Genomic DNA, 19,922 nt, shown 5'->3' with positions numbered 1-19,922 from the left:
GGTAGCATCGGCGGCATGATGAGTAGAAGGAACTTTACCCTTGAACATCCAGCCCAGTACTGGTAATCGGGGCGCCAGGAGGAGCTGTGCCTCAGTACCAATTACTTCTGAAGCAGCTCTAACTCCTTCATATGCTGCCAAGATTTCTTTCTCAGTTGGAGCATAGTTGGCCTCGGAGCCTTTATATCCTCCACTCCAGAATCCTAGGGGTCGACCTCGAGTCTCCCCTGGTGCTTTCTGCCAGAGGCTCCAGGTAGGGCCATTGTCCCCGGCTGCAGTGTAGAGTGCATTTCTAATGTCCCGTCCAGTTTGGACTGCTCCAAGGGCTACTGCATGCACAATCTCTTGTTTAATTTGCTCAAAGGCTTGTCATTGCTCAGGGCCCCACAGAAACTCATTTTTCTTTCGAGCCACTTCATAGAGAGGTTTCACAATCTGGCTATAACCTGGAATATGCATTCTCCAGAAACCCACAACACCTAAAAAGGCTTGTCTTTCCTTTTTGTTAGTAGGTGGGGACATAGATGTTATTCCGTTAATCATATCCGTTGGGATCTGGTGACGGCCATCTTGCCACTTAATTCCCAAGAACTGGAGTTCTCGTGCAGGTCCCTTGACCATACCTCCTTTAATGGCAAAACCTGCTTTCAGAAGAATCTTAATTATTTTCCTACCTTTGTGGAAAACTTCTTCCACCAAATTACCCCACACAATGATGTCATCGATGTATTGTAGGTGTTCTGGAGCTCCACCCTTCTCCAGTGCGGTCTGGATCAGTCCATGGCAAACAGTAGGGCTGTGTTTCCACCCCTGGGGCAGTCGATTCCAGGTGTACTGGACACCCCTCCAGGTGAAAGCAAACTGTGGCCTGCACTCTGCTGCTAAAGGAATAGAGAAAAAGGCATTAGCAATGTCAATTGTAGCATACCATTGGGCTGCCTTTGACTCCAGTTCATACTGAAGTTGTAGCATGTCTGGCACAGCAGCACTCAGTGGTGGTGTGACTTCATTCAGGCCACGACAGTCTACTGTTAATCTCCAGTCCCCCGTCAGACTTTCGCACTGGCCATAGAGGGCTGTTAAAGGGTGAGCGAGTTTTGCTGATCACTCCTTGGCTCTCTAGCCGGCGAATCAGGGGATGGATGGGAATCAGGGAGTCTCGGTTGGTGCGATACTGTCGTCGATGCACCGTGGCAGTAGCAATTGGCACCTGCTGATCTTCAACCCTCAGCAGTCCCACAACAGAAGGGTCATCTGAAAGACCGGGTAAGGTAGACAGCTGTGTAACATCCTCAGTGTCTACAGCTGCTATACCAAAAGCCCACCGATACCCTTTTTGGTCTTTAAAACACCCTCTCTTGAGGTAGTCTATGCCAAGGATGCACGGAGCATCTGGACCAGTAACAATGGGGTGTTTCTCCCATTTATTCCCAGGTAGGCTCACTTCAGCCTCTAATACAGTCAGTTCTTGAGATCCGCCTGTCACTCCAGACATGGTGACAGTTTCTGTCCCTTTATGATTCAAGGGCAATAGGGTACACTGTGCACCAGTGTCCACCAGGGCTTTATACTTTTGTGGCTCTAATGTGCCAGGCCATCGAATCCACACAGTCCAATAAATTCGGTTGTCCCTCTCCTCCTCCTGGCCGGAGGCAGGGCACCTCTAACGTTGACCGTAGTACCTATGATTATCAGATCGGTTCCTACCTGGTCCGTAGGACCGCCTACCGTAGGTCAGAGCAGCCTTCCTCCTGTAAGAATCCTTTCTTCTATCTGCTTCATTTTGCAACTCAAGCACCCGTGCCTGTAGGGCTGACGTAGGTTCTTCATCCCGTTTCTTCATGTCTTCTCCATATTCACAGAGGCAAAACCACAGGATATCTCGTATCGGGTTTGATTTCTCTTGAGTCAGAGGGTGTTTTTTCTCTTGAGTAGGAGGGCGTTTCTTCTTAGCAGCTGCAACATGGGTCTGTGCAGGGAAAGAATGAGTTTTTCCTCCACCTTGGTTAGTTTATCAAACAGTTTATCAGTTTGCTCAACTCATCGGTTTGCTCATCAGTTTGCAGAAGGAGAGAACTCAAGGGATAAGGGGGAGTGGAGTCAGATCCCTCCTCGGAGAGGCAAGCGAAACCCCTCACAGCCCCCCTCACCATCCCAATTGCCCTTGCATAATAGGTATGGGGCTTTGGAAATCGAGGACCAGGCGATTGAGGATGGAAAGGATGATCCCTCCAGTGAGATGCCCAGTGCTGGGCACCCACCCCCACGCCTCAGGACTTCCTCAACCAAGAAAGAAAGCAAGGTAATTGTAGTAGGTGACTCCCTTCTGAGGGGAACAGAGGGCCCTATCTGTAGACCGGAGACATCCCACAGGGAAGTCAGCTGCCTGCCTGGCGCCAGAATTAAGGACATACAGAGAAAACTCCCTTCCCTGGTTAAGACATCAGCTTACTACCCACTATTGATATTTCAGGTAGGTGGTGATGAGGAAGGTACCAGAAGGAGGCAGTTGGCTTTCTGGGCTGTGAGCGCACATTGCCGCCTCATGCTAAGCAGGTTCCCACCAGCCAGCACCCCCAAGTCCTTCTCGGCGAGGCTGCTCTCAATCCATTCTCCACCCAGCCTGTATTTGTGCATGGGATTGCCCTGATCCACGTGCAGGACCTTGCACTTGGCCTTGTTGTACATCACGAGCTCGGCACGGGCCCGCCTCTCCAGCCTGTCCAGGTCCCTCTGGATGGCATCCCTTCCCTCCAGCGTGTCGACTGCAACACGCAGCTGGGTGCCATTGGCAAACTTGCCGAGGGTGCGCTCCATCCCAACACCCATGTCACCGGCAAAGACGCTAAACAGCGCCAGTCCCAATAGCGACGCCTGAAGAATGCCGCTCCTCACTGGTCTCTACTTGGACATTGATCAGTTGACCGCAACTCTTTGAGTGCAGCCACCCAGCCAATTCCTTCTCCACCGAGTAGTCCATCCGTGGAACCCATGTCTCTCCAACTGGGAGACATGAACGTTGTGTGTGACAGCGTCAAATCCTTTCCGGGTAGGTGATAGTTGCTCTTCCCTTATCCACCAACGCTGTAATGCTACATTCACCGGTCTGTTCTCTCAAGCACTAGAGAAAACGTGGGCCCATTGCTGAACCCCAAACAAGACGCAGTGCCCAGATGAGGCCTGATGGGTGCTGAGCAGAGGTGATCAGCCTTGCGCCCTCTGGCTAGGGGAGAAAAATTGGAAAAACTCCCTGCAAGAGAGCCAAGTGCTGCCCCTGACTCCCCGTGGGGGGAACCAGGGGAGCCCAAGAGGGCTGGCCAGCAGTGCTGAAGCGTGGGGAGAGACTGTGAGACTTTGCTTGCTGGCTTGTTTTTCTTGTCTTTGTTGGTTGCTTTGTGACCACGTGCACAGCAGGTTATAACTATACCATCAAATTAGAGGACAGCTTCTGATAGTGCAAGGCATTCACTCTTTTTTCTATATGTTTCCCCATGCGGAAACGTATATCACGTTAGAACGTGAGGCAACATATGTTAGAATGTCAGACTCAAATAAAGAACCTGGGGATATAGAAACAGGTAGAGGCCATGCTTTGCTTCCAGACTCCCTATAGCACACTGTATTCATTTAGAAATGGAATGATTTTAACTCCTGAATAGCAATGTGCCCCCTAAACCGCACTGTGAGCGAGGAGAAGGGCCATGCAATATGGTAAGTAATCTTATCCTTGAATTGTTTTGATCAGGTTGCATCACTGGTCTCCACGCAGAGTTTGTGAGCATTCCCTGGGGTATTCAGGGCATCCCAGATAAAATCCTCTGTTGTAAACAGGAGCAACAAATCTCAAAAATTTTGCAAAGTTCAAAGCAAGGCGGGGAGGAAGATTTTTATTTCAAAATAGAATTGATTTCACCCATTCCCGTGTATGGTGTCATAGGCGCATATTTCTCAGCAGCTGAACATGTCTTTCCACCCAGTCTGGAAAAGAATTCCTGGAGGTGAGGCAGAGGACGAGAGGCACAGCCTTTGGAGGCCTCTTCCCCTCTTTCTATTTGTCCTTAGGCGCTGGTTCTTCGATGTGCTGTGGGAGGAAGCAGGGGAGCCCAAAGGGCTGGCCAACAGTCCTGGAGTACGTGGACAGCCTGTGGGACGTTGTCCTGCAGCCTCCCAGGGAGGCATGGGACATTATCAAATGAACCCTCTTGCTGTATGTGCCTGGAGATATGTACCACGGCCACCGGAACCTGACGGGACCCTGGGAAGACACAGCCAAGACCTCACTGGCATGAAACACTGACGCCGAGCACGGGACCAGAGGTGGCAGACGGAATGAGCAGTGGCGTTGCGGTAACCCCCGAGGCATGTGCTGGGTCCGCAGCACTGCCAGGGCAAGCGCCGTGGGCAAGGACAGCCCATTGCCATGTCCCCGAGGAAGGGACAGTGACATCACTGAGCGATGGGTTCTGGTTTTCCCCGGCCCTGCCAGGTTCGGGCAGCCGGGGCAGCCAGGAGGCGTGCTTGCAGCAGCAGAGGTGAGCTGTACGGGGAAACCTCACCCTGGGGAACTGGGAGGGTTTCCCTCTTGAGGGGCCTGGGCATTTCCTCCACCCCTGCCCAGGCCAGCCAATGAGCATGGCCTCGCTTCCTTTTCTAGTGCGACATCTGCTGCTGCGAGGACCAGTGAGAGGGAGCAGCTTGTGATCGCTGTCTCTCCCCAGCCCACCTCCCCAGATAGACAGCATGGCCACAGAGCTGGACGACCACTGTCCCATATGCCTGGACAGCTGGGAGGAAGCCAGCTATGTGTTGCCATGCTGCCACCACTTCTGTCTCGTCTGCTTCTGGCGGTGGGCTGAGATAAAGCCCGAGTACCCCCTCTGCAAGAGGGAGGTGGATGCCGTCATACCTTCAGTGCAGACGGACTATTACTTCCCACAGTATCCCGTCAGACCACCTCCAGCATCACTAGCCGTCCCGTACCAGGCCCCCCACAGCCCTGCAGCTTCTCCACCACGGGCTGCTGGACAGCTGACCATGGCTGTAGTGGACAGGCTCGAGGCTCACGAATGGGCAAGCCTTTTCGCGGAGTACTCGCTTCTCCTGCAACACTTGCTGCCCTGGCTGCGCCAGGTGCTGGAGCTGATGTTTGAGGACCACCATCAGCAGGCGTCCATCGCAGAGGACATTATCTTGTCCTGCCTCGTCAGCTTTGGACCGGACAAAGATCTCCTGGTCTGGCTCCTGCAGCTCCTGCTACGTAAGCGCACAGCGATGTTTGTGAACGATCTTGTCAACGCTGTGACACGAATGTGCGGCAGGGGGGCCCACCATGTGCTGGAGCTGAAGGGCATCCATGCTCCTGGGGGGTGGGAGGGCAGCCCTGTTGCCTCCCGGGGAGGGTCTCCTGCACCCAGCCCAGCCCCCTCCGGCAGCCCTGCCACACACAACGTGGGCCAGCTCCCCAGCACCCCCACAGCTGCCCTTGCTGGGGATGCCGGCAGCTCCGCCTCTCCAGCTTGCCCAGGCCGTTATGACTTTAAACTACTCTTTCGAGCTGTTCACTTTCAGTGGTAGACAACACAGACCTCCTGTGCCCTGAGGGCTGTTTCAAGTCTAATTTGTAGGTGGCCACTGGGTGTCACTGTTGCTGCTCTTCAGAGAGACCTGTTCCCCTCACTCTCAAAAGAGGAGGCCTGAGGATTAATTTGGGGAAAAGAGGAACTCGCATTGATTTCGAGGTCTGCTTTTTCCTTTTTGCAGCGTGGAAAAGAGTAAGACAGAGAGACAAGACAGCACTGACCGATATCAGTAAAGGAGAAGAGCCACAGTAACTGCGATGTCGTTTCCATAGATAGTCTGCAAGGTCCGATCTGTATAGGTAAACGGAACTGCTCTGGGACGATATTGACAAAATTATGACAAAGTTTTCCATTAAGGAACAAATGTCCATTTAAGTTAAATCGAAAGTTGGTTTGATTGTTAAGGGAATAAAGGAGGACGCTGTCACGTTGCAGTTCTTAAAATAAAGACAGAGTTTGGCGTAAAAAAGAGATGCAGTGAAAATCCCCAAACTGTAAAGCAGCGTTAAACTTCCAACTCTGTACACGCTCATTAATGAAGGAGTGTTTGCCGTCCCCAACAAGCACAGCAAGTGGCCTGTGGACCTTGAAAGGCTGATCTATTTCATCCTGCTGTCAGAATTAAGTGTGGACTCATCTTGGCTTGCAAATAAGCCTCCGATACTACAACATAAGCACGTGGGCTTCCAATCCTTACCTTTAGGTATCTCATCTGTATTGGCAGGCTCTTCACCTGCTCAGAGGCACACTGACTTTCACAGGACTCGGTTCAACAATCTGTTTGTGTGGAAACGCCCCAGGTTCAAAATACATAGTGTAGGTCAGGAAGAATGCAATATCCTTTGCGTCTGAGAAATCAAATCAACTGTGTAGGCCATAAATATCTGTGAAACAGACACGAAGTGTTTCTAAAAATGGATGTGGTTCGACTGTGTTTAATGCACCTTGTGCTTAAGCATCTTTTGTCCGAAATAAGAACTTTCTATAGGAGCTTTTTTTCTTGCTAGGAGCAAACTTTTAGCAGAGAAGATCAACACTATAATTGTGTCCTGTGTTTTAGATCAAAGACTTGAAATTCGTGTATAACTAACATTATCCATTTGCAAGGTATTAAGTTGTTTGTAGGCTTCAGTGACCTGGCTTTTTCTGGATCATTTCTATTTTTAATGTTTTCCTCTTCCTTTCATTTTCCCTAGTCTTGCTTTTATTACCGACATACCTGTAGAAGCTTTTCTTGTTGCCCTTGACCTCTCTGGCAAGATTTAATTCTTTCAGGCCTTTAGCTTTCCTAACCTGGTCCCTGGCTGCTTGAAGGACCCTCTCCTGGATCTACTCTAGAAGGGCCTTCTCCTGGATCTCCTTCAGAACTCCCTCCCAAGCTGTCTTGGGACAGCTGGTCCTTGTCGTGAGCGACAGGGGAACGATCTGACTGCTTTCTCTTCTTCCTGGTTACTGGGGCAGCTTGTACCGATTTTGATGGAGATTGAGTAGTTTTGGTACTGCTCGTGTTATAAGTTGATCTCACAAAATTGACGTGAGACAGAGTCAATTAAAATTTGGAGTATTTATTAGCAAGCGGCAGCAAGCAAAACAGCGCTGGGCGGCCCGGGAGTCTCACTCCACCGACGGCGCGCACTCAATGCAGCGGCTTTCTCAAATATATATGGTACTTTTTACATAATCATAAGATCTCTTAATACGGCTATACATATGCATAACCTATCCCCGCTTCGTATTAAAATTAGCTTTAAGAAGTCATTTTCATAAACTCCTCCTAACTGCGCTTGCGCAATGCTTTGTGGTGGTGGTCGCTGAGGGTCTTGAGGATGAAGGCTGCAAATTCTTCTTCATCACTTCAAGTAACCTTTTGTCCCTGCGCAGACTCAGTTTTTCTTTTTGGTCTCTGTCCAGACTGCAGGGTTGGTTTCAGCCGCCTTTCAAGGCCTTCTTTTATTTGTTATCAGGAGCTGTCCTTGGCAATGCCTCAAGACTTCTTGCTTCGTCCATTTTTTATCAGGCCTGTCTTTTAGGTTATGAATTACTACTAGTTAATTAGTACTATATCTTTGACTTAGTCCCCCCCCCTTTTTCTAAAGAGTTAGTAAATTCTATAAGGATTCTTCATCTAACATTTTCTCAAAGTATTTATCTAAGTGCTATAGGTATCTCTAAAACTCTGGCAGTACTAAACGAACACCTTTAAAATTACACAAATTAACATCTTAAACACTAGTATTGCCAGTGGTCTTGGGGTGAAGGTTTCTTTCCTTCAAGTCTTTTCACAATTTATTATACTTTGTCTACATAACTTGACCCTGCAGCTTAGTTTTGCCTGCACAATCATGCATATCTTGTTTACACAGTAAAATGTTGGCCATCTTGCCACCTCTTGTTAAGCAGTTGCCTTCTTGTGGAAATGTAAGTTTTTAGGTTTGGTGAACAAACGATACTGAGTTTATCACACTCGTAGTGGCTGGAGTAGCTTGTGCCGGGACAGGCGGCGGCGTGGCTTGTGCCGCTGCAGGGCGGGGGCAGGGCTTGCGCCGGGACGGGCGGTGGAGGCGCCTGTGCCGTTGCGGTGTGTGTGTGGGGGGCTCGGCTGCCGGTGGTACCGGTGCCGCTGCAGGCGGCGGAGGCGCCTGTGCCGTTGCGGTGTGTGTGTGGGGGGTCGGCTGCCGGTGGTACCGGTGCCGCTGCAGGCGGCGGAGGCGCCTGTGCCGTTGCGGTGTGCGTGTGGGGGGGGGTCGGCTGCCGGTGGTACCGGTGCCGCTGCAGGCGGCGGCGGCGCGGCGGTGCAGGCGCCTGTGCCGTTGCGGTGGGGGGGGGCGGCTGCGGCCGGGCCGGGCGGGGCCGCGGTTTGCGCCGCTGCAGATCGCCGAGCGGCTGCGCGGGTCTGAGTGGCGGCAGCGCCCGGTCCCCCTACTGCTCTCCCTGCACCGGTGTTTCACATGAAACCACCCCTGCATCACATTCAGGAAAACTGACAACAAAAGCACGGTCTTAACAGGGCACCAATCCTTATCCTCAGAGCCCAGAAGGTTGCCGTGCCCCACCTCTGATGGTGTCACATTAGCATAATTATCAAAGGGCGAAGTAAACATTCCCCAGGTAGAACCGAATGTATAATTAATCACAGAATCCATCACGAGAGGCCCGAGATATACAGGTAGAGCCCTTACCCAACTCATCGTGTTATACATCTGAATTGCGAACCACACCAAAACAGCACCTTTAAACCTTCACATAAAAAGACAAAGAATAAATGAACTTTGAAACACATTTGGCAGGTTAAACCAAGCTGACTGCATTAAGGTCGAACAAAGCTGCTTAAAGGCATGATACAAGATTTCGTCTAAGAATGACACGATGCAAGCTGTCTGTTCTAATCTCTGAGCAAGCTGGAACTCAAACTATTTGGGCAATTTATCACAGGTCTGATCGAGCACTGCTCGGGCCCCACGTTGGGCGCCAATTAATCTGGCGTGGTTTAGGCCAAAATCCACTACTGGGGACCTGTGGCACCCCAGATGGAACCGACAGGTGCTCCCCTCTACCCTTCTTCAAAGAGAGGCAGAGGAGGAAAAAGAGACTTATGAGTTTAGAAGGAACTAAAGTACTTTGATGAAATATTATTAATAATATAAAAAGGAATAATGAAAAATACATACAAAACCGTATCAAGCTCCCGAGGTGACAATCACATCACCTGCTGGCACTGGGGCAGTCCCAGGCTGGACGCAGTGACGGACGGGAACTGGATTCTGGATCTGGATTCAGGATCGGGATCACAGGCAGACAAACAGAGTCCTCCTCAGACGTCGGCCGTTGAAGGAAGAGCTGACCCTTTGATCCCTCAGCTTTTATACTGAGCATGAGGCAGATGGGATGGAATACCCTGTTGGTGAGTTTTGGGTCACCTGTCCTGTCCGATCCTCCCTGCAGGTGGGACTCCACTATGCTTTTTCGCTTCCGACCCTCCAACGGGGCAAATAACAAAGTTGGTTGGCCTTGGGGGTTATAGCAATAAGTATAAACAGGAGCCTCTCTGCATACCATGTCTGGGCATCAGCTACAAACAATTGGTCTTATCACTCTGAGAGTGAACATTGTCTGCACAATATGCAGTTAATTTCAGTAGTTAGAAGAGGCCCAGCTAAGAAGTGAAGTTACTGAACAAAATTGTTTCTGTTTTACCTCAAACCAGGACAGTGACTCTCCAGCACGAAGTTCTCAACTACACCCAGTAGTAAGTGGTCCCCAAATCCCTCGTGCTCTGGGGACCACACCAAAGTCAGTAGATTACTCGCATGCTCTCCCTTTATGCAAGTAATTAAACTCCTTCCTTAATTTTGACTACAGCTCCAACAGCAGCAAATTCACTAAAATTACAAAACTACCACTCCCAGTTGCGCTAAGGCATGTCCAGTTTTGATAGACATGGGAGGAGACAGTTTGTCCCAAAAAAGAAAACCCAGGGTGCAAACGTGCGGCAGATACTAAGCAGGGGCGCCAATTTTCTGCACATCAGCCCAGGTCTGCCTAGTTATCGAAACTACTTAGTTCAAGTAGTACTTCTCTAAGTATCTCCCTGAGAATCTAACTACTTAGACACCTAAGCACAAAATTGACTGCCAAAAGCTGTCCATCTTTCTGTTGCAGCGCTACGTTCTTGCTGTCCGTTACTACAGGATTACACTGGCTCATAAGCTGCCCTTCTGAAAATACCCCGATCCAGATCTTTTATAGCATCCGTCATGAGTCTACACGTACCCATAACATTGCCAAGTCGCCGTTTTCATGCAACTTTTGAATATTGCTCTCTCTCCTTTAAGCACTCTACCTGCCTCTCATGGTTTGGGCCAAAACGGCCACAAGGCAAGTGACAGATGCTTCCCGCTCCCTCTCTTCAGTAAAAAAAAAAAGAGAGGCAGGAGAGAGAGAGAGAGAGAGAGACATACGAGTTTAGAAGGAACTAAACGGCTTTAATGAAATATTAATAGAAAAGTAAAAAGGAAATAATGAAATGTATAGAAAACCGTATCGAGCTCCCAGGATGACAGTCACCTCGCCAGCTGGCCCTGGGGAAGCCCCAGACTGGACTCAGTGACGGATGGGAACTGGATTCCGGAGCTGCATTCAGGATCGAGACCAAATGCACACGAACAGACAGAGTCCTCCTCAGGCGTCGACCATCGAAGAAAGAGGGCTGACCCTTTGATCCCTCAGCTTTTCTACTGCGCGTGAGGCAGATGGGATGGAATCCCCTGTTGGGCAATTTTGGGTCACCTGTCTAGTCCGCTCCTCCCCGCAGGTGCGACCCCTCTGCGCTTTTCCGCTTCCCACCCTCCAACGGGGCAAATAGCCACGTTATCTGCCCTTGGGTGTTATAGCCCTAAGTCTAAGCAAGAGCCTCTCTGCATACCATGCCTGGCATCAACTATCAACACAGGTCTCGTCACTCTGAGAGTGAACGGTTTCTGCACAATAGGCTGCTCACTGCAGTAGTTAGAAGAGGCTTAGCTAAAAAGTGAAATGACTGAAGAGAGAATCGGTTCGTTTTACTTCAAACAAGGACAGATGCTATTTGTCCCATGATGTCATTGGTGGAGTACATCATGTCTGTTAAAAAGACAGAAAACAGGAACGGTCTGGGTGGGGAAGGCCGGACAGGTTACCCCTTTTGTGGTGCAGGATATGTCATACGCGTTTCTGCCAGGGCGTCATAAGTTATCTTTTGCAGTTGGGCACACAGCACAAGTTCCCACAACTCCAGTAAGTTTAACTCTCTGAGGGAGAGGATGAGAGAGAAAAGAGACTTACACGTTTAAAAAACAAATTAAATTACTTTAATGAAAACCTCAACCAAAAAAAAGAGAGAAACTAAAGACACATGCACACTATATCCACAACTGTATTAAGAGAGAAAAGATCCTTTTATTGTGAACATGGCGTGCGGGAGCCCAGGAGTCACAGGGGTTCAGGCACTAACAGGAAACGGGCACCTACAAGGACAGAGTCAGAAAACGCTGGTAAAGCCCAAAGGCAGGACGAGACAGGACTTGGTTCCCCTTCCTTTGGGAAACACAGCCGGCAAGGAAGGGTTTCTAGCCCAGCTGGCATTGAGCAGGGGGTGGCTCTGGCGCCTTGTCTCCATGGGGAACGCCCTTTGAGACTGTGCGTCTGCAGGGATGCACAGTGCGCCTGTGCCACGCAGCAGGGCTCCGTCGGGAGCCCCTGGGGAGCTGCCATGGACTTCTTCCCAAAGCCTGCACGGCACCATCCCTGGCCGACCCTTGCCAGCCCCTTGGACTGACTTAGCGCAGTTTAAGGAGTTGGGAAAGATGGGCAGCAGAGCCTGGGACTCACCTGGGCTTCTTCACCATCTGGACCTTTCTTCTTCTCTTCAGTCGCAGTCTTCTTCCTCTCTTCCTTCTTTTTTCTTCTTGTTTACATTCCATCTCCTCTTCCCAGGCCTCTGGTCTCTTCCTTTTGCTTTGGTTTTCGGTTTCCTGGAGGGAGCCTGCAAACCTTTCCATCCCACAGTGGATTGGAGAGGTAAAGCCAGGATCAACTGGATCAATCAGTTCTCCATTTAACCCAAGCTCACTCCTTTTACCTTTGTGCCTTTGAAAGGTTCTTTTGATCTTCTGCACATCACAGGGACTCTGTCGTGGTCTCGGGGGCGGTTGGAGGAAAAGTGGTGGTTGCCTAAACCAGAAATGTTGGCGTTAGCAGGTGGCAAGGGATGCCCTGGAGGAGTAAGCAATTTTTTGGCAAATTGCTCCCTTAGCTCTCTAGAGAAGGTGCCTTGGGCTGGTTGGCATTAGCCCTTTCTTCCAAGGGCCTCACTTTCGAACACAACGTTCTCACAGGTGTGTGACACTCTGCTAATTTGCAGGGGCCATTCAGCAGACACCCTGCGGTCCCCTGCGGGCAAGAAAAGGCTTGCCCACTTCTTTCTCCTGCCGTTTCTTCTGCCCTCCTGAGACAGAACTCTGCAGATACCCCTTTGGTGCAACACCCCCTTCTGCGGTGGCAGGCTTTGCTTTTGGAGTCTGTCCTTCTGCAGGTATTTTGTAGGTATTTCCTTTGAATAAGCACATTCCTAACGCATTGGAGAAACCACCTTTCCACTTTCACTTACACTGCCCTGTTCTGGGGGATAAAAAAAAACCATACAAAGCCACATGGCAATGAATGCTGGGAAGAGGCACAGCAGCTCCTTGGACTCATTAAGACATACCCTCCTCCACGAGACACATTGTTGCAGTGTTTGTGGACCTGCCATACCTCTGCTATTTCCAATCCTGCCTCCGTATCTGCCACTTCTACTTCCTTGAGGACTAGCAGAGAGGGTGGTGCCTCCAGGAAAGCTTTTGCCTGGTGCACCACGGCTGCTACCCCTGTACCTGGGGGAAGGGCAGCCCCCTCCTCCTCCTGCTGCTGCTGCTCCCTCCCGCTGCAAAGGAAAACAGAGTAAGAGCCCGTCAATGGAGACCACCAGCCCAGCGCTCCCAGAGCCTGCCCTGCCCTGCCCTGCCTGCAGCGTGGTGCGATGGGGCAGGACGGGCAGGGGGCCAGCAGCTGGAACCGCGGCTCTGGCTCAGCAGTTCCAGCTGGGATGCTCCTGAGAGCCGGCATGCCACCATGACAGCCCTGCCCAGCCCTTGCCCTGCCCTCCTCATCCAAGCTGTGGGCAGCAGCAGAGGCTCCGTGTCCCCGCAAAACCAGGTCCAGCAGCCGCTGCCCAGCGGGTCCCCTTGCTCCTCCAGGTGACATCCTCCCTTGGGCTGCCACACCTGCATAGGGACACTCAAGGGACAAGTGAGCATGGCTCCTCCCGGCTCTGGCCGAGGAGCAGAGGCCAATTTAGTTCTGGGGACGGAGTGAAGCAGGAAGCACCTCAAGCGCTCCGCAATGTCGAAGGGTACCAAGGGCTGAGCTCTCTCCTGCTGCAGCGTGATGGGCACAGACTTCCTCCGGGTGAAGGGCAGCAGCATCCTCAATTCTGCAGACGTGCCGCTTGCAGGAGGACAAAAGGCCCTCCCTGCCTTTCTTTCCAAAACTTACCTGAGCGGTGATGTCCTCCTTTATTGACAGATGGGGCAAGCAGCGGTGCTTGCTTGGGATCATCCTACAAGAATCAGAGAGCGGTTAGAGAGCAGCCTCGCAGCAGAAAGGGCCACTGGCAAGCTGCCAGGCGGCACCAGCAGCCTGAGAGCATTAGCGGTGGGACTCTCTGCCTTCTGGGGCTCACCCCACTCACCACACATCCTGGCACAGCCAGCGGTGGGGGAAAGGCCATTCTCACCTCTGCCTGGACCTCTAGCAGCTTCTCCAGGCTCCTGGGATTGAATGTCCTCCACTGGGCAAGAAGGAGTGGAAGAAGCTGAGCAGCGATGCATCTGCTGCTCGGCTGGAAGAGCAGTGCTCAGGGACAGAAACACTCACAGCGTGGCAGCGGCTCAGCTCCTTCTCCAGGTGCTTGATGGATGGGAGGCAGCTCACCCGGGCTCTCTTGTCTCCTTCTGGTGTCCTGTGCACCAGGAAGGGACAGGGAGGGAGCTGGGTCAAGCCCAAGCTGCCTCTTCTCCCTTTCTCTTGGCATTGCAGCTTCTTCTGCCCTTCCCTTCTGGGCACCAAAAGGTGACCAGGGGATTCAGGATGTAGAAATGCCCCTATTCCTATGTGCCAGCGTGCTGCCTGTTCCCTGCCCAGGCTCTGCTCGGAGGGCAGAGGCCATTCACAGGATGCTATGGGCCCAGTTGGGAACCTCTCCTGCCCAGTCATGGGACGTGGCACCATGACTCACCTGAAAGTGGCAACACAGGAGCTGCTGGGCCAGGAGAGGATGATGGAGGTCCCATCCTCATCACTTCCTTCCTTTTCTGCTCTTGCTGCCTCCTTGTCAGCACTCAGCACCCACAGCTGGTCCAGGGCCAGGCAGAGCTGTGGGCGCAGGGTGGTGCCACATCTGAAGAGCGGAGAGGCAGGCAGGGAGCTGGAGGTGGAGCCTGCCGGAGCCCTGTCCCCCGCCTGCTGTTGGGGCAGACATGGGTGCATCCAGCAGCAAGGTGCCCCCGGGGGCTGAGGCTGGTGCCAGGGTGTCCCTGCCCCGCTGCCAGGGACAGGGCTGGGGGAAAGGCGGCTGGGCTTGCAGGCACTTACTGCAACTTGGCAATGAGCAGCTTCTGCTGGAGGAGGCAAAGGCACCTCTGGCTTCTCTTGCAGCCCTGGCTCAACCACACATCCACGCTCAGCACCGCCGTGCCCTTTCTGAGAGGCTCCCTGCAGAGCAGAGAGTGGTGGGTATGTGAAAGGCTGCTGCTGTGGGGCCCGGCCATGCCCACGTGTCCCCGAGCCCCAGGGAGAGCCCACCTAGAGCCACAGCAGCAGTTGGCCTGGCCCATTCCACCCGGGACTGGAGGACCCTGGCCGTGCCCAAAGGACACGGCCCAGGCAGCCACAGTAAGGATGGGATGCGGGGTGCTGCTGCTGGTGCTGCTTTGGGCCAGCACAGCTCCATCCTGCTGTCTCTGGTGGCTCTTGGCTGCAACTGACAAACACTGAGAGCTCAACGGAAGCTGGGTGGTTACCGGGAGGCACCGGGGCATGGCTTTTCTCCACTATGGCCATCTCTGTCTGGCACGGGGGAGCCCAGAGCAGGACACAGCAGAGAGCACCCATCACCTCCCTCCATCCGCTGCCCACTTACGGCTAGCGTCGTCTGCGCGGCTGGCGCCGCTTGTTGCGCTGTGGCTGTCCCTGGCAGCCCGCGAGGGTCCTGCGGCGCTTTGGACAGCGTGCTGCTGGAGGCAGCCTGGCCGTGGTGGTGGTGTGCCCCACCAGGCCTGCGGGAGATGGATCCACCTCCATGGGCTCTGTGTCATCTGCGGGGGGATCCACCTCCATGGGCTCTTCCTCATCCCTCTTCTCTGGTGGGTCGACCTCCATGGGCTCATCTCGCCGGGCAGGGCTGCTGCTGCTGGCACCAGCCCACTGGCGTTTCCTGGGCTGGGGAGGCATCCTCAGGGCTTCCAATGAGCCTCTTGGCCCTGGGCCCACTCAATGTAGGCACTGGTGCCACCCACTGTGGGCACTCGCCTCCCTTGGCCGCCTCCTCCTCTCGCAAGCAGGCTTGGCGTGAGTGTGTCTGGCTGCTGAGCGAGCTGTGGGCCAGCCACAGGGCTGCCTGCTTGCCTAACGGCCAGCCGGTGATGTCACCAACGGACGTTGCTGTGGCTGGGAGGGGGGCCCCTGAGGCCCTGAAGGCCCCATTGCGGGCAGCCCTTTTGCTTCCAGAGAGAAAGGCTGCCCCTGGAGCAGTGGGTCTGCCCTCCATGTCCCCTGGTGTGCCCTGGGCTCCAGCCCCCTCCTTGTGCCAGGCCTCAACAGGACAGCGGCCACAGTGTCAGAGGGCCTGGCCTGGTGCATGCTGCTGCGCAGGGGTGACAGGAGGAGTCCATTGTAGGGCCACCGAGGTCCTTGGGGCCTGGAGGAGGGGTGTTCAGTCTGCGGACAGGAAGGCCCATGGCGGGTTGCTGTCCCCGGCCGGTTCTTGCCTCAGCTACCCAATGAGTGGTTGAAGATGACGCCAGACCCACCCTGGTGTTGCACAGAGAAGATCTGCTGCTTGGTGGGGACTCTCTGTGCCTTCAGAGATGAGGGAAGAGAACTCAAGCACAGAGCTCGTTGCCTCAGTGATGTCATGTCATGTTCTTCATCAGCTGAATCAGTGCTTTATGGCTTAAAGAGAGACCTGGTGACATCCAATAAATTTAAAAAAAAAAAAAAACAAAAATAAAACCCAACCCCCTGACCGTTCCAATATTTCCATTTCATTTTGATAAGATTTAACTTTGTGCTTTCTAGTTGTGGTGTGAGCAATTCTCTGTGCCGTTGCTTTCTTAGGCAGAGCCTTAGTGCTTAGGTAGGTGTGTGACTTATTGAACCAGTACCAGAAAAATGATTCCTTAGAAACACCTTATATGCAGCCTGTTTTTCTGCATTGTTCAGGAGAGGCAGCTTCATGATGGAGTGTGGTGAACTGCTTGAGAATTCTTCATTGGAGTGCCTGCCTTTAGAGCAGCAGCTCTCTTAAATGACGGAGCTGTGCGGACCCTTCTGAGGCCACAAACAAGTGCAGGCTCAAGCGATGGAAATGCTGTATCTACGTAGTTCTTAGTATTCCACGCTTTGGTCTTGGAAGGCTGAGACACCTGGAAGAGCAGGTGCTCTTTCCTATAAAATACCCCCAAACCCCTCACCTACTAACAGCCTTTTTCTTTATGAACTTGATTGATGATGTACTGTGATCTTGGGTTGATTCCCCTATGTGGAATGACTAAAACATGCGGCTTGTATTTGAAGGGCTGGAATCTGAGCACAATTTGCTGCAAGTCTGAAGTGCCCCTGAGCAAAGGGAGCCACAGAAGTCAGGGCTGCAGCACAGGAGGGAATCCACGGAGCATCAGTGGGTGGGTGGCAGCAAAAGTTTTACTTGTGTGCTGAACCCCCACCCAGAGATTTGCGAGCTACAGCTGGCTTGTGGACTGGATGGTCTGGCACTACTTGACTGCCGGTTAAGATAGCAGACCCTCTAAGCAGTTGTCGACCTCTGAGTAGGCAGGTGGGTAACATGCCAGCAAGAGTGTTTGGGGGAGAAGAGAGCTGCTGCATGCACGCCTCTGGGATTCGGCTGCCCGTGGCAGGAGATGCGTGAAGTTGGGTGTGTGTGCTGTCACGGGCAGATGCTCAAGGGCAGCTAAGAGCGAGCTGGAGCGCTCTGCTTTCACCCGGGAGAGAAAGGCTGCTGCTGAAAGCACAGGCTGGCAGGATCCTGACGGAGCCAAGGAGCAGAAAGGAAGGATTTAAACAATGGGGGAGTGCTCCTTTCAGCAGGGATGGCTATACCTTGGCACTTGGTGAGCTTGGTTTCATTCCTCTTTCCTCCATTGTCTCTCTCCTCCTTCTTTCCTCTCTGTTGTTGCAGCTCCTGGAAGTAGAGGGAAAAGACAGCTGTTGAGGATTGCCTTGGAGCCTTATCTCAGGAAAGCCTGAGCATCAGGTTGGCAGGTTTCCAAGCTGCTAGCCGTGCTTCCTTCCCATGAGCCCAGGACACAAGCCTTGGGGAGCCGCGGCTTTGCTTCCAGTATTTCTTTGTTCCCTGAGCACGCGTTTGCAAATTCTGTAACCTTTTGCCCTTGTCCCTCCGCAGGTTAAGGTGCAACATGCTGACTTTTGATCTGCCCATCTTAATCTCTCTCCTTCTCAGCAGCATTCCTGATAGTCTTATTTCCACAGGTTGTGCCAGTCTGGAGGAGAAACGTTTCCTTTTTGAGCTCAGGCACATGATCTGAGGACGCTCACCATTTCTGACTGTGCCTAATGATTTAGGTTCTTCCTGAAGACACCAAGAGGATTGCTGTGTTTGTCGCTCTGTGTGTCTTCATTGCTACTCGTACTCACAAAACAACTGGACCAAATTTGGGATCTGATGACTCAGGTTTCGACTTGCAGCTTCTTCTGCTTCTTCGGACCCTTGTTGCATAGGAGTTCCTGTGCTTTTGCCTTCTATTTGGTGCACACAAGCAGCGTATTGGCTTTGTGATCTGGGCATTATTGAGCATTTATTGTTCAATGTGGGCAAGCGTGACTCCCAGGGCCGTGAACACTTGGAAAACATGCTATGCAGTATTACCTGCAGGGTGTGGCAGACTGACCCAAATGATTCATGGTTTTGTTAATCCTTATACCTAGGAAAACAAATGTATGCAAAAGAAGGCCAGCAACACCAGAGTGTGAGGGATGGCCTTAAACGTGTGTTTTCCCATGAGATGTGACTTCTGTGTAGGCACCTAGTTCCAGGTACTGCAAATTTGTGTAGAATTTCTTGGGAAATGGCTGAGCTGCTGCATCTGCTCTTGAAGTGTCAGCTGGGAGAAAAGGCTGATACTCTTGAGGAACACCGAGTAATATCAGGTTGAGACCAATGAGTTTCCATTTGTGTGGGAAAAATAATACTTTGCATTGATTGAGCAGTTAGAAAGCTGCTAAGAAAGGACAATCTCCAGAGTGTTTTGAAAAATCATCACTTAGAATGCAGCTTAATGAAAATTGTCATGGGAGACCTGGGCTTAGGCCCACGAAAGTATGTAGGTATTGAAGAAGGCTGGTGCAAGAAGCGTTCCTTGCTGGTGGGTTGCCGTTAGCCTTGCGTCTGTGGAGGTGGTCGGCATGCGTTCACACAGCAACGCAAGCCAGAGCAGCTTCTCGACTGCTCTAATTCTCCCCTGGGTTGCCTCCAGCGCTGGGGGTGGGACAGGAGAGCTGTGGGCACTCCGCACTTCCCAAGGACTTCAGAGAGGCCTGCGGAAGAAAGGGCTCTGCCAGAGCAGAAAGGCAAATGTATGGCAATACTCGATAGCTTTCTTCTGTAGGAAGAAAGGAGGCAGTGGCAAATCCCGTTGCTCCAGTTACCACCCTTTCAACAGAGACCCTGAGGAGGACTGAAGTGTGCTGCTCTGTGCCAGTGAGGATTTGCCTGCAGTTTTGGATATTCTGCTTTTACAGGCAGTATGTGCCTCGTACGTTTATTGTTACAGATGAGAGTTCTGCTGCGACTCTGGTGTTACTGGAGAGGGGGGATGTGGCACTGAAACACTTAGTGGTGCTCCTGGGCCCTGTTTTGAACTAGTTCTTAAAAAATGTGTTTTTCTTACCTCTGCTGGAGTTTGTCATGTTGAGTTCACTACTGAAATCCCACTTCAACATCCCTTTCAATGTCACAGGTAGAAGAGCCCAAGCAGTTCTCGCTGGTCCCTCCGGCAGTTGACTTCAGAAACAGGTCCTGTGTTTTGGTGAAAGAAAGTGTTGCTTGAGGAGGTACGTGCGCTGTGTTGGTGTGAGTTGGGGTGGGGAAGACGGGAAGCAAAGTAGAGACTGAGCTGGGCTTTCTTAGGAGAAGGAGAAATGCCTTCAGCTCTGTGTTGGGTGCTAAACTCTTAAAGAAGATGCTGCTGTGGATTTTCTTGAAAGGCTGTCCATTAGGAGTGGCCTAGAGAGGAATGGTATTTTGTAAATGACTCTGGAAAGAAGCCAGAGGAATAAGAACAGTGTCATGGTTTTGCTGCATTTTGATAGAGATTTACTTTAGTTCTGCCCTTAGTTGCTTATAATCAAAAATGCCGTTCTGACTGAAAGCACAGCGGCATGATAAGGTGCTGAGAAGTCTCTGGCTAATTCTGCAGGTGGGTCGCTGGTAGCCTTCCTTCAGAGGAGGTGTGGGAGAAATGTCTGTCTGTGGGGTCGGTGCGCTTTTGGGGAGGGGAGAAGATACCTCTG

Source organism: Vanellus vanellus (genome assembly GCF_965231255.1).
Source record: "Vanellus vanellus genome assembly, chromosome: Z".
NCBI classification, from domain to species: Eukaryota; Metazoa; Chordata; class Aves; order Charadriiformes; family Charadriidae; genus Vanellus; species Vanellus vanellus.
This window is presented reverse-complemented; position numbering follows the sequence as displayed.